The 4,795-nt window shown below is 41.3% G+C and overlaps 1 long non-coding RNA gene across 1 annotated transcript; it reads right to left on the bottom strand.

Moving 5' to 3' along the window:
• Positions 1-386: 386 nt before the first annotated feature.
• LOC115014948 (uncharacterized) lies at positions 387-2,272 on the bottom strand. Its single transcript, XR_003832960.1, has 2 exons — positions 2,207-2,272; positions 387-1,191 (listed from the first exon to the last, which is right to left on the bottom strand). It is a non-coding gene; the product is annotated as an uncharacterized LOC115014948 (long non-coding RNA).
• Positions 2,273-4,795: the final 2,523 nt, after the last annotated feature.

The following is a 4,795-nucleotide window of genomic DNA, read 5'->3' as shown; positions in this document are numbered from 1 at the left end:
GTCATCTTTAGTCAGTATCTATCTATCTATCGGTAAAATGAGAAATTGGAACAAAACTGATGGAACTTAAAGAATTTAAAGGTTTCCGGCATCATCTTGTTAAATCTCTATCGTTCTATTATTCCTAATGGACAGTAAAATTACTATTAAATGTTTCTCATTATGTTGAATTCACTGAAATCCACACTAATAGAATTGATAGAGGTTCATGTCATAATAAAACTAAATTAACAGGAAATTATTTTCCCCCTGTAGCTAAAGAAACCCTTAATTTGACTTTTCCACATTTGTCTTGGTGGTGAAGCTCGAGCACAGTGAAACATCTGCAGGACGCATGCAAAGTGCAAACTCGTTCCTACATCTACATACGTTACATTTACCCCAAACACCATCTTTCCCTGTGCTCCCAAAGGGGAAACGAGGATGCCAATGCAGCATTTTATTTTTCTTTATTGAGGCGGCAGGAGAGATGAGAGGAATACAGAGGAGGTGATAAACAGAACACATTGTCACACTTAACATGAAAGTGAGGAGGTAACACATCCACAGGTTTTACTGATGCTATTACTGAAAGTGTCAACAAGGTTGTCGTTACTTAGATTCCTCCTTAGCTGGACAAATCCAAACACAATACAACTTTGAGTTCTCAGGTATTCAACATTTTATTATAGCACATGTGTCTTGGTCTGTTGGTGTTGGTTGCACACATCACATGCATATATGAATATTGTTTGTATATCATGTTTATGGCTGTTTGTGTGTCGTATGTCTTTAATCTTCTTCTCCATCCCACTGATTGGCTGTTTGGTTTTCTATGATAGTTTCTATCTTCCTGAAGTTTAAAGTTTCCTTCCCGTTTTAGTGCATTCTGATATTTATCAGCCATATTTCTATAATCACTAACGCAGCTCATTAACAAAGCTGTAGAAACTTGTTTTCCATGTTATCCACCAGCCTCTCTTCACAATCACCCCTAACATTAACTGACAGCTTTTTTTTGGAGCGGGGAAGACGGACGTGCAGACCTGACGACATTGCTTCCTTTTGTTCCTGACTGTCACCTCCCCTCTGGGATGAGATGCCTCTCGTAGCACTGCAGCCCTGGAGTGGAAGAAAACACCCGGTCTGATCTCACGGCACGCATCAGGAAGGAGCTGGATGACAAAATGATGAGGCACAAACACGTCCGACCTTAAATACCTCAAAGAAAGGAAGAAGAAATACATTAGGTGTGTGCAGCTGCAGTTTTCATGTCACACAGCGAGCAGGTGAAGCCACAATTCCTTCATTAATTCAGGAAGCTGCAGGAACATTTTTAGCCTCAGGTGGTGTTTGTGTTCCTCGTGTTGCAACAGACTAAAAAAGATTCTCCACAACATCTTGACGGTGAAACTCTTCCTTCCTGTGGGTTCGAGAGGTTGGTCATTAAAAGTTTGTCGTTGGCTTCATAATGCCAGAGAAACTAAGAACGTCGCACTGGATTCCACAAACTGTTGCTAGCCATCACTTTACTCTTCTGCTGAAATGTGTTTGGTAGTCTGGTAGAGCCAAACAAACGTGTTTCTTTTAGGCGACAGGGTTGATTGACACAGCCTCCAGCCGGCCCCCGGCTTGTCCCTGCGGCCCTGCTTAAATCGAGCCTGTGAAATTATAAATATATATAGTGTATATATATATATATATATATATATATAGTATAGTGTTACTACAGACCAGCCACTGTTTTGTGACCAGCATGTGAAGCTTATTCTTGTTTTTAACCATCACTAGCTGCATGCTGCTCGTGATGTTGGTCTGTTGGTCTGTTGGTCTGTTGTTGTTCTGTTGGTCTGTTGTTATGTTGGTCTGTTGTTGCTCTGTTGGTCTGTTGTTGCTCTGTTGGTCTGTTGTTATGTTGGTCTGTTGGTCTGTTGGTCTGTTGTTGCTCTGTTGGTCTGTTGGTCTGTTGGTCTGTTGGTCTGTTGTTGCTCTGTTGGTCTGTTGGTCTGTTGTTGCTCTGTTGCTCTGTTGCTCTGTTGCTCTGTTGGTTGTAGTATTGTCGTCAACAACCTTTTCCCCATGACTAAGACGAGACAGACGTCGTTAAACACTAACTGTGACGATTATGTCATTGTGTTGAAGATAAAAGACAAAACTATAATTTATTTAAAAAGTTAAAACGTTCACATTTATGATTGTTGAAGTGACACTTGGACGTTAACTTCACCTGTTGTAGGTTCACTGTGTGTTTAACGCTTCACAAAGACATCAAGCCGTCTGTGCACAATAACAGGCTGCAAATCAAATCTGCAGGGTTCTCCAGGTCACCTGTTGTTCAGGACTCCTAATTAATAATTGAGAGCAGCTTGGTGCATTCGTGACGACACCCTTTCTTTAGTGCTTAAGAGAGGTGGAGAGTTTCACACGGATCATTCTGATCCTTCATCGACTTCATGCAGACGTCACCGTCAACGCTCTCGTCAACGCTCCGCTCTCGTCAACGCTCTCGTCAACGCTCTCGTCAACGCTCTCGTCAACGCTCTCGTCAACGCTCTCGTCCTTTTTACACTTATGTTGTCTTTGGCTTTTTTCTGCTTTGAGGGTGATTTTGAGCTTTCTGAAACTTAGCTGGAGTAAATACTGTTTTACAGACTTCCAACCCAACAGAGTGACAGCAGTTAACTCCACTGATAAGTCCTACCCCCTGTTTGATTTACTATGATTACAAGCTCCCAGCTGTGAAAAACAACTATTCACATCAGCCTCCTTGTGGTAATCAGAAATGGGGCAAGTGGCTTGTTTTTCTTTCTTGCAGACTCCCACGAGAGATTTGCATCTGCCGTTCATTTTAAATTATAAATCTTGGACGGGGACACTTTATTCCGGCCACACTATTTTATTCAATTGCTCCAGTTCTCTCATTATCCAGCACATTCCCTCCACCCATTTGGAACTTCTTAGCCAAAAACAAGAGGCAGAGAAAGACCAGGGAAGAGGGATTTTCAGCACAGATCAGATTCCACCTTCACGGAGAGGTTTTGGTCTGGACCGTCGTTGAGGTGTGGTTTGGCGAGCAGGTTGTGTTTTTTCAGCAGAATGAGAGGTTTTCTTTTGGTAACTTCATACTTAGCAGAGCTGAGAGAGCGAGCGAGCGAGAGAGAGAGAGAGAGAGAGAGGAGCTGAGGAAACAGTGTATAAAGAGTGAAACAGATGAAGAGGGGCAGGAGCTTTAGTGTGTTCCCAGAGTACAGCAAGTGGAAGTGAGAGCGCTTGTTACCAGTCGTTCTAAGTACAGGCATCTTGCTCAGTCGGTGGAATACAATTCTGCAGAGACGTGAAACAGCTCATCCAACACCTGTTTTATTATTTCTTATTAGTCTGTTTTCTGCTCACGATCTGGCTCAGAGTCATGGTGCTCAACCCTGCTTTCTAGAAATTACATTTGTATTGTACAAAAATGATTTTGTACATGTTTGTGACTCTGCCAGCTGCAGAGCTCTCGCTCAATACTGGACCGATTTCAAAAAGTGTTGCAGCCTTTAGTCACTTTAGCATGCAAACATATCAATGTTACCCTGAAGGTTAGGGAAAGAGTTTGGTTCACATTACATTTTAACACAATCGTTCCCAATCCAAACCAAGGATTTACCAAAAGCTCAGCCCCTTAACTCTAACTGTGTAGTGTTTTGAATATATTTCATATCAGGCATATCAACAAAATTGCCTCATTAAATACTGTCACATCAACCAGTTTTATTCACAAGCTTTAGTGCAATGAACTTACTTCACTAAGTAACAGAGAAGTCCCCTGAGGGATATATTTTGGATTTACACGTCTGAGGAGGTGTTGGACGAGTTAACACAGCTGGAAAAGATTCATTGTTGTGCAAATGAGATGGGTTTGCCCAGCTGGCTTCAGCGGGGAAGTGTCTGCACATCACTAATGGGCTAAATAATGAAAAGTAAAATAATGGGCCAAGTGTTGTTTCCCTAACTGCTTCTGCCAACGCTCAAAAGTGTAGTTTTTCTTGCTGCGTGTCCCAGGTGGGGTGCATCCAGGTGTTCGGCTCTGCAGCAAGATGTATGGTTTAATCAGGACTTAATTATGCATGGTCGATGTATAGGGCACGGATCCACGAGGATCGGTCGTCCACGGGAAGGACAGATGTGAAGCGGTTACACATAATTAACCAACAGTAATTGGCAATTCCACCTAAAGACATTGCCATTGTAGAGCGACCACTTTTACTGCTGCAAAACTCTGGCTTTAAACTCATGAGGAGCTGCAAGAATCCGGTTTCACCGTCTTCTAAATCACCTGAAGATACAAGAAGAGCTCCTACCAACCAGCTCCATGGAGGCAAAGTGCAACAGGAAGCACTTACTTACTTTGTATCTGCTTTTAATGTGCATTAATTTGTATAAATCAACTCTTAGATCTGGAAAAAGTCACACATCAGTTGTGGTTTATCTCCTCACAAGCAACAGGTTATCCAGATTATTTAAACCAGTTTATTTGACGGTAAAACTATAAATAAATACACGAGAAATGGTGATAATCCCTCAAATAAATGTCATGATTACATTAAACATTATAGGTATTATGGCACCTTTATGCTCCTTGCATTAGCTGACAGATAGATGATCTTTAAATGATTTGGAAGTTTGATAAAACTACAAAAAGCACCAAAAAGAAGGAAAGACTTTACAATAAAACAAATGAATAAAGAACAATATGCAAATAAGGATCCAGATCTGATAAATCAATAGTTTTATGTTTCAATGAGAACAATGTGACTTATAAAACTCTAAAGTT

The sequence above is a fragment of the Cottoperca gobio genome, chromosome 10 (genome assembly GCF_900634415.1).
Source record: "Cottoperca gobio chromosome 10, fCotGob3.1, whole genome shotgun sequence".
Taxonomy (NCBI): Eukaryota; Metazoa; Chordata; class Actinopteri; order Perciformes; family Bovichtidae; genus Cottoperca; species Cottoperca gobio.
This window is presented reverse-complemented; position numbering and strand designations above follow the sequence as displayed.